General features: G+C 38.5%; 1 pseudogene; it reads left to right on the top strand.

Annotated features, from left to right (window-relative positions):
* Nucleotides 1-1,442: 1,442 nt before the first annotated feature.
* LOC131367679 (nitric oxide synthase, inducible-like) lies at nucleotides 1,443-5,313 on the top strand (annotated as a pseudogene).
* The last annotated feature ends 11,386 nt before the right edge of the window (nucleotides 5,314-16,699 follow it).

Genomic DNA, 16,699 nt, shown 5'->3' with positions numbered 1-16,699 from the left:
ATTCACAGAGGTTCGCACAATTTTAAGAACAGGTTTAACATCAACTTTAGCAACTTTAACAACTTTAGAATAACTTCAGGATATATTGGCGGGTCAGGAGGCCAAGAGGAGCCACAGGAGCTCACTTACTACTAAAGAGGCTTTATGCGTTATGTGTGAAGTCGGAAACGTGTAGTGATCATCCACAACTGAATTTAATACACAAATAGCATGTTTGGTGTGATCTGTACAGGCTGCTATGTGGTTGCATGCTTCTATCTTGTATGAGCAAGTATTATTCATACCATCTATGATTCTATTTTTTTTTTTTTTTTTTTTTTTTATGAGTGGTTCAAAGACCTGAACTTCAGATGGTATGCTTTGCCTACAGGTCTTATACCTCGGCACTGAGCTTGGTGTGAGGGACTTCTGTGATACACAACACTACAACACTCTTGAGGTAAAACTATTTCATGAGGTATGGGATCCATCTATCCCTTTCTATACTGCTCTTCCTACACAGGGCCTGAGGGGAACCAGGAATCTTAGAATAGTTACTTAAAGCCATATTTCTGTTTCTGATCTACAGCAGGTTGGTTATTGTATGGGGTTGGATACACACAAGCTGTCATCACTGTAGAAATATGAGGCTCTGCTTGCTGTCATTGTTGCTGTGATTCATAGTTTTCAGGTACAAATTTTTTTACAAAAACTCTGAATAAAATCAGGTGATCCAACTGTGAGTAATACTCAAATGTCTCTTTCATCAACTTGCTTTCACTTAACTCTGGTGTTCATCAACATATCCTAGGGTTACTGCTAAGAGAAACACCAGAACCCACAAAGATGATCCAGAACCCAGAAGGTCTAGGTATAGGAGAAGCTTGTGTCAGCTCTGGAAATTTCTTTTCCAGTTTGTGTGCAGAACCTGATAGTTCTGATAGCCATTCTGGTACTAAATACACATAAGAGCATCCATGTATTAGAACAAAGTGTGTTTTATTCTGTTGCTTGCACAGACGTTTAATAATATTTCACTACATGAGTTCAGATCTGGGATGCTACTATTCAGTAGACTACTACTATCCTTTTCTTCCTGATATCTCCATTATGGGGTTAGGACAAGATACCTTCTCGAGCACCTGCTCAACCTTCTCAAAGAAGGCCAAATAATTCATGTTGTTGAATGCAAATACATAAACAACAGTCCTCCCTGAGATTCAAAGTTTTATTGAGGAACCCTTTTGTTCACTGGGAAATACCAAAGTGTAAGGCCCTCATCCTGGGACAGTTGAGTATCACCACAACTGCGTGAAGTTCCTCTTGGTCCTCGAAGTAACAAAGAAACCACTCATATTCAGTGGGTCTGGGACTAGACTATGCATTGTGTGTGGATGTAAAGCTTACTATACCTGACTGCATCTTTATCTTTAAGGTGAATGCCCTGACAAGATCATTCCACAAAGCAATTTTGTGCTCAGCCTAATTTCACTAAGGTTTTTTTGGCTGAATGGGCATAAATACACTTGCCTCTGGCCATTGTAATTAACAGATTAAAAAGTTTCTTTTATATGTAGGATTTTATTGCTGGGTTTGGCTTGTCCCTCCCATGTCAGGCTCTCTGACTCCTGTGTTCCACCTAGAGATGATCAACAACATTGTTTCACCCTTCTTTTACTACGAGGTATCACACACTATGCACCTCTTACCAAAACAGTCAATAAATGAAAAAATATCTTTTTTTTCTCTTTTATGCTTTTTGTTTAACAAGTAACACAGAAATTAAATATTGAAGATCATAGCTCTATAAAAGATTCAATTCTACAGTTGCACCAAAATTTGTTGAAACACATACAGTGCTTTCCTTCTTCTAACACACTTTTGCTGTTGTTTCAAACCAGATCCCTGGTTAACACGTTTGTAAAGATGTGACAAAGGAACTAAGGAGACATAAAAACGAATGAGTTTTAAAGCGCTAACAAAGTAAGACTATTTCACACTTCTCTGCTTCTTAAAATTATGCTTATTTCAGTACTTCTTCTACATCACATTTTATTTTTTACATGGAATATGTTAGGGAACAATGAGATGCTGACCAAGTGAATTCTGATTCTCCAAGGCAGTGGTCTTCTCTCAAGATTATCTTTGCTACTGAAACTGGCAAAGCTCAAACCTTTGCTAAGAAGCTCAATTCAATGTTCAGTTGTGCCTTTCAATTCAATTTTATTTGTATAGCGCTTTTAACAAAGAGCATTGTCTCAAAGCAGCTTTACATGAGAAACAACATAAGAAAACAACAAACATATAAACAGACAAACAGTACTAGGTATTATCCCAAGTGAGCAAGCCTGAGGTGACTGAGGCGACTGTGGCAAGGAAAAACTCCCTTAGATGGTATGAGGAAGAAATCTTGAGAGGAACCAGACTCAAAAGTGAACTCATCCTAATTTGGATGAGATACAGCATGTGTAGAATGTTATGTAAATCAATAAGGAGGTTGTCATCCACAGCGCTGCTTTGAATACCCCAATGCTCACAAAGCAGAACCCGGCTGGAACAGTAAAATTCTTTTCTTCGCATATCTCATCCTTGGTGGTTGGGGTTAGAGTGCAGGGTCAGCCATGATACAGTGCCTCTAGAGCAGGGTGGGTTGTTGGCCTTGCTCAAGGGCCCAACTGTGGCAGCAGGTGTTAGGGCTTGAACCCCGATCTTCCAGTCAACAACCCAGAGCCTTAACCACTTGAGCTACCACCACCACCTCTCATTTGGGACCCTCTCAGAAATTGAGTGCAACCTGACAGCAGCATCACAGATAAAATCTCAGGTACCTTGTCTAATGAGTTATTAACATTTTAGCTCTTGCAGTTCTAATGAACATTACCATGCTCAACAGCCTACATGTTTTGTTTTTACAGCTCTCTCAGCATTCCATTCTAAAACCGTGTTTCCGATGAAGTTGAAGGGGAGAAAGAGTCTCCAGAGTGCTGAGTCAAGGTACGTTCTTGGTCTGATTACATCAGACTCTATTGATGTATGAATAGACTTTTCTTGCTTTAAAGTTCAGTATGTAATCTTGTTTTTCAGACACTCTACTTTATTAATAGAACTTCAGGGGAATGATGAAAAAGAGGCCTTGAATTATGAATCAGGCGACCATGTAGGCGTTTTCCCAGGGAATCCACCTGAGCTGGTGATGGGCATTCTGAAACATCTCACCAACACTCCTCCCATCAATCAGACTATCTAACTTGAATACCTTCCTGAGTCCTGCTCTGGTAACATTCCTACTAAATCCCAGCATATAACTAAAGGATAAAACACATCTTGTAGGTCATCATTAAAAAAGATTATGTTGTCTATCCTGTTAGGGTTTAATTTTGCAATACTGACTGTAGTAACTGTTGGTTCCTGTTACCAGAACTGAGCAAATCATTAAGCCATTTAATATTATTTTATGTGGTTGTGCAGCAGTAAATGGATGGAAGAAAGATTCTCGTCTCCCGGCTCGTTCTCTAACCCATGCTCTAACTCACCTCCTGGATATTTCCACACCATCTTCCCAAAGCTTCTTATGCAAGCTGTCACAATTGACTAAGAAAGAAGATGACCATCTGCACCTGCTAGAATTGGCAACAGTATGGTAAGTCTATATTTAATGTCTATGAACACAAACAATTTTCATATGTTATTCTTAATGATGTTTAAATGGGGTATACAGCAAATTATTAAAAGTAAATGATTTTGACTTTTGAAATCGATGTGTAGGACTTATTCAGAATGGAAAGCATTTAGTAGGCCTAACTTCCTGGAGGTTCTGAAGGAGTTTCCTTGCCTGGAGCTCTCGGCAGCCTTTCTCCTCAGCCAGCTACCCCTGCTGAAGCCCCGCCTCTACTCGGTTAGCTCCTCCCCTGAGCTATACCCTCATGAGCTTCACCTCACTGTGTCTGTAGTCAACTACCACACCCAAGGTAAAGGACAAACTGTAACAGTGTTAACCAATATGATAACTGTATGCTGTGAAGAAATTTAAGCCACCTGGTGGTCCAGTGGCCAGATCCCATGCTCACATTGCCACGGCCCAGGTTAGATTTCTTGGCAGGGAGGTAACCCAGCCACTGAAGAGTTAACTCTCAGTTCTGGTCCTGAGCCCGGATAAAATAGGAGGGTTGCATCAGAAAGGGCATCTGGCGTAAAAACCTGTGCCAAATCAATACATGTGGATTAATAATGGTTTTTGGTTTCATCTTCCTCCAGATCCCACAATCCCAACTATCTTAATTGGAGCAGGCAGTGGCATTGCTCCTTTCTGCAGCTTCTGGCAACAACACTTCCATGAAATTAAACATACAGGTACTCCCAGATCCACACCTGAACAAGTTATATGTTATTTGTTTGGTACTATGTCTAAAGCAAAGTGTCTTATTGCAGGTCTTGAAAAGAGTCCAAGGATGCTAGTGTTTGGATGTTGTGGTGCAGTCATGGTTCACCTCTACAAAGAGGAGACTTTTAACATGAAAGAAAATGGCATGCTGAAGAGCATCACTCCTGCATACTCTCATCAGCCTGGTCACTCCAAGATATGACTCATATTGTACATTTCATGTCCTAGAAGTGACTTGTCAATCCTTATATTTAAGGACCTTAGACTTTAAGCTTAATATAATATCATTATGCAGGTATACAGCTTGTTATTGTAACTGGAAACTAGCACATTTGCACACTTGTACAGGAAATACCTAGTGAAATTTACTGTAGTTTAGCCAATAATCCACTGATAGGATTTTAGGAGATGGGAGTAAACAGGAGAAACCAGAGGAAAACTACGCATAGGGAAAATATGTGAAACTTCACACAGACATTAACATGAGTTTAGGGTTAAACCAGATACGTTTTTTCAGGTACTTATGAATAAAAATGTGATTGTTAGTTAATTAAGGCTGTGATAACGTAAAACATAAAGCCAGTTTTTAATCGTTTCTTCTACCATGACCACACTTTTCACCTAATTTGACACACTATCCTAAACCTGTCTTTCTCTTTGACTAGATGTCCTAATAGAAGCAGCTTAGTGAAGAGGTTCAGGAGGTCTTGAACCAAAATTCTGGTCATGTTTAAGTGTGTGGGAGCATAAATATGGCCCTGGATGTCAAACATGAAATACAGGAGATCCTGGCTAGCCATCTGGATATAACACGTACACAGGCTGGGGAATATCTGGAACAGTTATAGGTGAAAGATCTATTATTTACTTAATGTGGTGTTGAGATACACTGATGTCAAAATCAAGCCAAAGTAAAACAATAAGTCTTTAAACGTAATTGTGATTTTGTTGTTCTAAAGGCTGAGAAGAGATACAATGAGGACATCTTTGGAGCTTAATTCATCCTATCTGTGAAATAACTCCAGAGAAGATTTGCAGTTTGCAGGTCATGACAACTTCATCAATAAATGAAGGCAAAGCATTAGTCTGACTTTTTAGGCTTATCAGTAATGGTGGCATATCTACTGTATAGCCCAGCTATGTGGGGGCATTATATTGTTTTTATACTTTAGACTCAAATTTCTGCCTCTTTCATCTACCTGATTTATCTTCCATCCTTATAAACTTCATAGAGCTTTATTAAGTTATATCTAGCCTTATCATATATGGTATATTAAAAATCTAACGTTTAACTAGAATGAGCGAAGGAATCATCATTTTAAAGATATACTTTTGCTTAAATTGGTTAAAATGGTGTGAAAAATTTGTAAAAAATGTGGGTCATAATTAAAATGATGTTATAATACTACATATATACTTAAATAGATTAAATTTGTTTTGGAATGTTGTCAACCTGAGTGTATATAATTGCTAAGTGCTGTTAAAACCTATATTATAGCGAGTTAGAGGCATCTTTGCTAACTAAACAATGTATTAACATGAGCTAACTAGCTTAAACCTAGCAAGCTACAGAAACCCCAACAGCATTGGGGCTAAGATAAGCAGGCAGTTAATATCTTTATACACTGTAGGTAATCAAGGTGGTGTTCCCTTGAGCATAGTTCACAGGGATACTTAACACGATTCTTCAAAACTGACTTAAAGAATATTACTTAAGAATATTTTTGGATTACTCGTGTCAATTTCCAGACCTAAAATAGCACAGTAGGCTGAAGGTTGTGCGCTTTGTGTCCTGCTAATAGTGTGATCTTAACAGGTCTTTGTGACCTGTTAATGTGTTTCTTAAGGATATGGTCTCTTTGCACTTTATGGAAGTGTGAGTCACTGTTGTGTCTGACGAATGGTTTTGTTCAAAAAATAACTATGTTTCTTCAACTGTTTATGATTTTCTTGCCACCTAAGGAAATATCTTAAATGTCACAGACTGCAAAATGTTCCAGTAGCTGAGCTCTGGTCAAGACAACTATATATTTCACTCATCAAACCTGTCATTATGAGACCTGATGAAAGCAGACAAATTTTTAAAAAAATCTTCAGAACCAAACAAATAAGCTTTGTTTCATGTAAATCCCATGTGAGCTAAAGTTTCTTAAGTACACAGTGCATAATATGTAAAATATTGCTATGTTAAACATCTTATGGTATGTACAGTAATATACAATATTATTGCTCTGTTTCTTAATAGAAGGCACTGGTGGCTCAGTGGTACTGTAGGTTTCTCGCCTGCCATGCGGAAGGCCTGGGTTTGATTTCCAGCCAGTGCCCAAACCACAGCTACTGGATACAGTGCCAGTCCCAAGCCCGGATAAAAAGGGGAGGGTTGCGTCAGAAAGGGCATCCAGCATAAAACCTGTGCCAAGTTGTTGTGTGGACCAGTTGGTCCACTGTGGTGACCCCTCACACACACACAGGGAGCAGCCGAAAGAACAACAACATTGCTATGTTTCTTAATCATTTTCACTGCCTGTCAAAGAACACAAAAAAACAACAAATGACACCTACATGAATGAACAACCTGTCTATCCAGGCCGACACGGGTGACAATAAACCAAATCTAGCCTTTACTTCACAAATGATTGATTTTGCTCCATACTGATCATGCCTGATTGTTATGGCATGGAGAGAAGCTATGTTTTGTTACATAAATGTTTTTAAATGACCTGGCAGTGTGCTAGATGTCTATAATGATAGCAAGCAGCTATATTACATCTACAGCAGGGTCCAAATATTTGAGTCTTCATTCAAAATACAAATTTTTAGTATTTAAGATACAGCACTATTTTAGATCCCTATTTAAATCTTAGCAAATATGTGATATTGATCTTGATAATCTCTTTAATCTCTTCTTTGGAAGCAATTGAATTTCTAAAATGAATCATGAGGTTTGGAAGAAATGTGTAGAGTCTGTGCCAGCTCACATACTTAATACTAAGGAACTGAAAGTGTTGTTTAAAGTAACTTGTAATGAGAATTGTTGTATTAAGCTTGAAATGGTGTCAGATTTTTGGTCCCCTGTGTCACATATACTGTATAATGTATTGGAAAAACTAACTAACTAACTAAAATCTCAACCAGATGTGCTTCCTTTTCCCAAAAACATTGGTATTAAAATTTCCACCCTTTGATGCTATGACAGCCTCCACTTTCCTCAAAAGACTTTGGATGATAGCGATTTGTTCCTTTTCAGCCACACGTGCATTAGCGAGGTTGGGCAATGATGTTGGGTGAGAAATCCTGGTTAAGAAAGTGGTTGATGTTCTAATTCAATTCAGATGATTCATCTATAGCTTGGACACCAACATTGGTGTTTGTGAAGGTGGGGCAAGAAGAAATCCATTACTTTAAATAAAAAAAAATGGCATGTGAAATCCTGTGTGAGGCTCAAAAATGTTCTCTGGACTGATGAGCCTGAAAGTACCAGAAAGTGTGTTAGAAACCCAACACCTGAAAGCTCACTGTTCTCACTATGAAGCATGGTGGTGGTAGCATCATGTTTTGAAGAGTGAAGAGTTTTCATTAACAGGGACTGGGACAACACAAGACAGACAGAGCCGAATCTCGGAAGAAAACCTGGAGAAATCCTCTTTCTGTTCAAAATGTAATTCTTTACAATGATCTATTATGTATTATTTAGTGATTCTCAAACTTTTTAACTTTTCTTCAATTGTACACATCATTTCCCGTATGCCCTCAGCGTGGATTTATTATACGAGTGTTAAGTACAATTCTATTAAGTCTTTTTATTATAGCTGTAGAGCTCTCAGTTCTTAAGTCCATTTATTCATAGGCTCATATTTTAAGATTTGGATTAAAACCCATTTGATTCAACAAACCATTCAGAACAATAACTTTCAATAACAAGAACTCAGCTATCATTATAACGGTGGGTTGTTATTTTTATTGCTGTAATGAAATTAAAAAATCACAGACACCCTGGATATGCTTCGTAGACCCCATTTTGGGAACCGCTGCTTAAAGTAAAGTGAATGCGGAACGTTATCAGTGAGAAATAACATACTGTTGCATTGTCCTCTAGCTGTAAAAGTTGGGATTTCTGCCTTGATTTAAACACTGATACTTTCTACCATATATTCATATAAAATATATGCATCAGGAAAAGCTTACCTCATAACAAACTCTCCTCTTTAAGGTGTAAATTATTGTATGTCTTCTTGACTTCATGAATATGCCTCACTCTGGTGTTTAGACTGATCAACTGCAAGGTCTCAGATTTCCGAATATTTCATCTGACCTGTCTGAGAAGGAAACTCGGGTCATATATCTTTTCGTGAAATCTTACAGTTCCATTGTAAGGACATGTGATTAAAATCTGCAGTTTTGTTTTGCTTTTATTTTCCTCCAGTTTCGTTCCCTAGTCACACTTAAGGCACCAATTTGAAGTAAAATGCACAGCAAAATAAATACAGTAGTTCTCTTCAATCAGCACTTATTATTTATCGTCGAATGTAACATGGTAAAGCATACTTACTGCAATAAAATTCATAGATCAAACCAATTTCAGTAATAAATTTAAAAATATTATTTCTCACATACACATATTTCTCATCATACACAGTACAACATGCAGTGAAATGCTTTTATGACTGTCCTTTAAAAATACAGCTAATTAACGCAAGGTAAAAATAATAATAATTAGGTAAAGGAATAAAAATAAGACACTAATAAATACCGTGAAGTAGAATATATAGGGCATATAGGGGAAAATACGGTGGAAAAACTTTAATAGAAATATTAATATATCAAAAATAGGGAAGGTAGTAATTGAAGTATTCCAGTATTCCAGTAAATGGATCTAAATATGTTACAGTGCATGAATTAAAGTATAGCATGTTATATTTATTGGAATGTTATTTATATTACCATATGTTTGTCTATCAGGTGTAACGATAAAGTAATGACCATTAAGTCGTATCAGTCATAAAAATATAATAAAGAATTTATTCCTCATGTATAATTCCTGTGATTTCTGTGAAAGATTTTTTTCATTCCCATCTGTCAACAAAGGCTTCAAACTGTCAACCTGTTTTAGTAGTCGAATCATAGCGAAGGCGTGGCATGCTAAAATCAAAACAAACGTGAACTATGCACTACTTCCTTTAAATGCTCCATCAAAAAAGTTAATAGGAACAAGGATATTATTATTAACCAGCAGAAAACACTATTCAGCTCACATCCTCTTTCTCATATATACAATCTATTTTTAAACCTTTTCTCAACATATTTTCTTACAGTTCTGACTTAACCAGGAAAACTTTGTGGGTAAATACTGTACTGGACTGTAAAAAATCAGACAGAAGGAACTACAGAAATATATGAGCTGTCCTATAAACTCCATTGACCTGGGTTGTTTTTTTTTTTTTTTATTTGAATTCATTATGGTTTGTGAATAATCTGCCAGATAATAAGAAAAATAACACAAGGTATTTCTATTTTATTTTATATAAACTATTTTAAATCAATTATTTTTCATTTAATTTTTAATTTGTAAAACTTTTTCTGTTAGAGAAAGTAAGTACTATTCTGTAAGTTCACTCTGAAACACTTTAAATATATATTTATTATAAACATATATTAAATTATAAATTATTATAATTATAAATAATTTTTTATTTAACTTTTAATTTAGAAAACTTTTTATGTTTGTCTGTATGGCTTACAAGCTCTTACAGATATAAGTCCACTCTGAAACACATTAAATATATATTTATTATAAATACATAATAAATTATTATAATTATAAATTATTTTTAATATAACCTTTAATTTAGAAAACTTTTTTACTATAGAATATATTATAGTATATATTATATACTATTTATTATAAATATATATTAAATTATAAATTATTTTTATTTAACTTTTAATTTAGGAAACTTTTTTTTGTTAGTTTATATGGCTTACAAGCTCTTAAAGATATAAGTCCACTCTGAAACATATTAAATATATATTCAAAAAAAAAATATTCAATTCAATTTAATTCAATTTTAATCTCAAATATAAGGGATAAAGATCGTGTTTAGACTTTCCAGTGGTGATGTTAATGCACACTGAGTTATGGCAGAGACCTGGCTTGGCTTATGAGATGAAATTGACTGCAGTATTAGCACAAAATCATTGGAGGCCGATCTGCTTGAGCTTAGTGTACAGATAAGGAGGGGAAAGAACTGGATAGACTAAAAGATTAAAGTGCTGCTGCATCACGCTCATGTTAATGATGAAGCAAAGGAGAAATCCCTTTGCACCACTATCAGCAAATATTCAAATGACATTGTGGGTAATGAAGAAATTAGAATTTCAATACAAAATAAATCTTAGATGAATATCAAGTGTTAATTTTTAAGTAATAAAATATACAAGTCATTCAGGTTGGAGAAAGGTTGGGGAATGGATAATTAATATTTATTTGAAAATTATTATAATTTGATCATTTTATATCATTATCTACTATTATCTCTATTGGCACAGTATTATGAAGGTGCTCATGTAAATTCTCTAGGATCATATATGAAGACAGAGAAGATACACTATATTGCCAAAAGTATTCGCTCACCCATCCAACTAATCAGAATCAGGTGTTCCAATCACTTCCATGGCACAGGTGTATAAAATCAAGCACCTAGGCATGTAGACTGTTTTTACAAACATTTGTGAAAGAATGGGTCGCTCTCAGGAGCTCAGTGAATTCCAGTGTGGAACTGTGATAGGATGCCACCTGTGCAACAAATCCAGTCGTGAAATTTCCTCGCTCCTAAATATTCCACAGTCAACTGTCAGCTGTATTATAAGAACGTGGAAGTGTTTGGGAATGACAGCAACTCAGCCACGAAGTGATAGGCCACGTAAACTGACGGAGCGGGGTCAGCGGATGCTGAGGCGCATAGTGCGAAGAGGTCGCCAACTTTCTGCAGAGTCAATCGCTACAGACCTCCAAACTTCATGTGGCCTTCAGATTAGCTCAAGAACAGTGTGCAGAGAGCTTCATGGAATGGGTTTCCATGGCCGAGCAGCTGCATCCAAGCCATACATCACCAAGTGCAATGCAAAGCGTCGGATGCAGTGGTGTAAAGCACGCCGCCACTGGACTCTAGAGCAGTGGAGACGCGTTCTCTGGAGTGACGAATCGCGCTTCTCCATCTGGCAATCTGATGGACGAGTCTGGGTTTGGCGGTTGCCAGGAGAACGGTACTTGTCTGACTGCATTGTGCCAAGTGTAAAGTTTGGTGGAGGGGGGATTATGGCGTGGGGTTGTTTTTCAGGAGCTGGGCTTGGCCCCTTAGTTCCAGTGAAAGGAACTCTGAATGCTTCAGCATACCAAGACATTTTGGACAATTCCATGCTCCCAACTTTGTGGGAACAGTTTGGAGCTGGCCCCTTCCTCTTCCAACATGACTGTGCACCAGTGCACAAAGCAAGGTCCATAAAGACATGGATGACAGAGTCTGGTGTGGATGAACTTGACTGGCCTGCACAGAGTCCTGACCTCAACCTGATAGAACACCTTTGGGATGAATTAGAGCGGAGACTGAGAGCCAGGCCTTCTCGTCCAACATCAGTGTGTGGCCTCACAAATGCACTTCTGGAAGAATGGTCAAAAATTCCCATAAACACACTCCTAAACCTTGTGGACAGCCTTCCCAGAAGAGTTGAAGCTGTTATAGCTGCAAAGGGTGGACCGACGTCATATTGAACCCTATGGATTAGGAATGGGATGTCACTTAAGTTCATATGCGAGTCAAGGCAGGTGAGCGAATACTTTTGGCAATGTAGTGTATCTTGAGGTTTCATAAGTGACCTCTGATCCAGGAAGAGGCCATGCAAATGACACTCAAGAAATAATACTTGGTTGAAATCTTGTCTCAGCAGTTTACTGATCTCTGGATTCAACAAACATGTTGAATGTGACTCATTCTTTATGTATTTAATAGCAAATTACTATTCTTAATTTTTTCTACCTGAAACGCTCACAAACCCGTCCAATCCCCATTCTCTTTGCCGTTATGAAACCTGCTACAACACATTGTTTTTCCCATGCTTCATTTGGCAGCATATTACTGGAATGTTTTCAGCTTGACTAGAGTTCTGACTATAATTAAAAGAAATAATATGGTTGAACCCAAAGAGTGATTCTGAGAGGCAAAGATCAGGTGATCAGCAAACAATGAACAGTAGGCAAATCAGTGTGAACAAAAAATCAAAACAGTATCGATAGCAAAGAAATCTTAACACAAAGCAAAGGCTTGGCTGGTGACAGACAGGTAAACACTGCAGACAATAAGGACATGGGAGAAAACAAGCACTGACAGGATGTGAGTGAAGACAAGACCAGGCTCAATACAAACATAGACATAGAGAAGCAAACAAAAAACACAACAATGTGGTGCAAGGGGGGAATTCCTGACCACACCCCTCCACCCCCAAAGGTTCTGCTTTGGCCACACCTACTAGCCCCTATGGTGGTCTTGCCCCTCTGGGCAAAATGTCCTTGCAAAATTCTCTGTCATGTGGCAGGCATTGTACACCATGCTTGCATACTTTGGAAAAGATGGGAAGTTGGACAGGGAGCAGGCTGTGAGTTGGGGACAGGTTCATCAGGGTTAGATAGCAGGTTAGCTGGAGTCAGGAAAAAAGCTTGTGAGACCACACTGTCAGCCTTATGGGTACTTTATGTTTTCAGCCTCAGGTGTGAGTTGGACTTGGGAGACTGTGATGTCTGGCTCAGCAGTGTCAGGAAATTTACATATATCCAGAATTTTTTTGTATTTTTTTTTTCAAATAATTCTATTTCTCTTTCTTTCTTTCTTTCTTTCTTTCTTTCTTTCTTTCTTTCTTTCTTTCTTTCTTTTATTTAATTCCACTCTGTCTCTCTGTCTCTCTGTCCCCTGACCACACCCCTTCACCCCCAAAGTTCCTGCTCTGGCAACACCTACTAGCCCTCATGGTGGTCTTTCCCCCTCTGGGCAAAATGTCCTTGCAAAGTCCTTGGTCATGTTGCAGGCATTGTACTCCATGCTTGCATACTTTAGCAGAGATGGGAAGTGAGTTGGGGACAGGTTCATCAGGGCTAGATTGCAGATTTGTTGGAGTCAGGAGGCAGGAACAAGACTTTGGGAGACTACACTGTCAGCCTCAGACAGGACCATGACATGGAAGGGTATGTTTTCAGCCTCAGGTGTAAACTGGACTCGGGATACTGAAGAATACTGAAGGTGAAGCAGTATTAGTCTCCAAATATGTCCTCATGGTACCTCTTCTCAGCCTCAAAACAGAAAATGTTATCATTTAGTACATGATGTGGATGAATTGTCTCTGTTCAGTAAATAACACTACTGAAAATTTAGAACATTGTATAAACATTGTCACAGGCGCGCCGGACTCCACCCCTCCTCAGCGCACTCTCACTCCTTATTGTAATTGATTGCACCTGCTCCTTGTTTTCTGTGTACACGCTCCCCTAGTTAATCTCCTCTCCTTCATGCCTTCGGGGTCTGATCTCGGACGTAGGGTCTTGCATGCGGACTCACGGAAGTAGGGTCTTGCATGCGGACTCACGGAGGTAGGGTCTTGCATGCGGACTCACGGAGGTAGGGTCTTGCATGCGGACTCTCGGAGGTAGGGTCTTGCATGCGGACTCATGGAGGTAGGGTCTTGCATGCGGACTCTCGGAGGTAGGGTCTTGCATGCGGACTCACGGAAGTAGGGTCTTGCATGCGGACTCACGGAGGTAGGGTCTTGCATGCGGACTCACGGAGGTAGGGTCTTGCATGCGGACTCACGGAGGTAGGGTCTTGCATGCGGACTCTCGGAGGTAGGGTCTTGCATGCGGACTCTCGGAGGTAGGGTCTTGCATGCGGACTCTCGGAGGTAGGGTCTTGCATGCGGACTCTCGGAGGTAGGGTCTTGCATGCGGACTCTCGGAGGTAGGGTCTTGCATGCGGACTCTCGGAGGTAGGGTCTTGCATGCGGACTCTCGGAGGTAGGGTCTTGCATGCGGACTCTCGGAGGTAGGGTCTTGCATGCGGACTCTCGGGCGTAGACTCTGACCCCCTTTCTTTCCGCTCCCTATCACTAGCACTTTCCTTAGCGTTTCTCCGCTACTCTTTTCCTTCCTCTCTACTCCTTGCCCCAGAGCGTTACTCCGCTACTCTTTTCCTTCCTCTCTACTCCTTGCCCCAGAGCGTTTCTCCGCTACTCTTTTCCTTCCTCTCTACTCCTTGCCCCAGAGCGTTTCTCCGCTACTCTTTTCCTTCCTCTCTACTCCTTGCCCCAGAGCGTTTCTCCGCTACTCTTTTCCTTCCTCTCTACTCCTTGCCCCAGAGCGTTTCTCCGCTACTCTTTTCCTTCCTCTCTACTCCTTGCCCCAGAGCGTTACTCCCCTCGCTTTTCCTTCCTTCCCTTCCCTTCCCCTTCACTCCTTGTTCCAGAGCGTCACCCCGCTCTCCCCTCTCCTTCCTTTGTTGTGTATTCCTTAATAAACGTACCCCTCCGGAGGTTTATCTACTTCTGTTCGTGTCTGTCATTCAGCTACAGTCCGCCCGTTACAAACATGTTTTCATTTTCATAATTACCAGTAATGACTGGTAATTAGCTGAAAAGAAAAAGAAATATGCATGACAGGATGTACCCTAGTACCAGGGTTGGGAACCTGGTGTACCACAGTGTATGTTGTTGTTCTTTAGACTGCTCCCGGTTTATTTAAAAATATTATTTCTCACATACACATATTTCTCATCATACACAGTACAACATGCAGTGAAATGCTTTTATGACTGTCCTTGATATAAAATACAGCTAATTAACACAAGGTAAAAAGAATAATAATTATGTAAAGGAATAAAAATAAGACACTAATAAATACCGTAAAGTTGAAGTAGAATATATAGGGAAAATAAGGTGGAAACATTTTAATAGAAATATTAATATATCAAAAATAGGGAAGGTAGTAATTGAAGTATTCCAGTATTCCAGTGAATGGATCTAAATATGTTACAGTGCATGAATTAAAGTCTTTTATATTTATTGGAATGTTATTTATATTACCATATATTTGTCTGTCAGGTGTAACAGTAAAATAATGACCATTAAGCTGTATCAGTATTCAAAACATAATACAGAATTTATTAACTGTGATTTCTGTTAAAGATTTTTTTCATTCCCATCTGTCAACAAAGGCTTCAAACTGTCAACCTGTTTTAGTAGTCGAATCATAGCGAAGGCGTGGCATGCTAAAATCAAAACAAACGTGAACTATGCACTACTTCCTTTAAATGCTCCATCAAAAAAAGTTAATAGGAACAAGGATATTATTATTAACCAGCAGAAAACACTATTCAGTACTACTCATATACAATCTATTTTTAAACTTTTTCTCATCAACATATTTTCTTACAGTTCTGACTTAACCAGGAAAATTTTGTGGGTAAATACTGTGCTGGACTGTAAAAAATCAGACAGAAGGAACTACAGAAATATATGAGCTGTCCTATAAACTCCATTGAACTTGTTTTTTTGTTTTTTTTTTGAATTCAAATTCAAATTCAAATTCAGAATGACAGAATTCATTATGGTTCGTGAATAATCTGCCAGATAATAAGAAAAATAACACAAGGTATTTCTATTTTATTTTATATAAACTATTTTAAATGAGTTATTTTTCATTTAACTTTTAATTTGTAAACCGTTTTCTGTTGGAATATAAATTCACTCTGAAACACTTTAATGTTTCACATGTTTCACATGTTGCAGGCATTGTACTCCATGCTTGCATACTTTAGCAGAGATGGGAAGTGAGTTGGGGACAGGTTCATCAGGGCTAGACTGCAGATTTGTTGGAGTCAGGAGGCAGGAACAAGGCTTTGGGAGACTACACTGTCAGCCTCAGACAGGACCATGACATGGAAGGGTATGTTTTCAGCCTCAGGTGTAAACTGGACTCAGGAGACTGAGACACCTGCCTCAGCAGTGTCAAGACTCCAATATTGGCCTTTCACATACTTCTCACTGCTGTTGCATACTTCCAAATCCAGCTTGTTTTTTTCTAACAGAGCCATTAACAAATTTATTTTTATTTAGGATATTATCACTTAGAATGAGAGTTTCATATAGTCCTCCAGTTTCAACTGATACAGCTCAGGATCTCAGCCATTGGTCTACAATTCTACTGCCTACACATTAAAGAATCGGCCCTTTGGCTTCTGTCCAACATACATAATCTTTCTATTCACAATCTTTTATCTGATAGCGAGAGTATTCTATTCAGGT

This window comes from Hemibagrus wyckioides, linkage group LG17 (genome assembly GCF_019097595.1).
Source record: "Hemibagrus wyckioides isolate EC202008001 linkage group LG17, SWU_Hwy_1.0, whole genome shotgun sequence".
NCBI classification, from domain to species: Eukaryota; Metazoa; Chordata; class Actinopteri; order Siluriformes; family Bagridae; genus Hemibagrus; species Hemibagrus wyckioides.
Note: the sequence above shows the minus strand (reverse complement) of the source record. Positions and strands in the feature narration are given on the sequence as shown.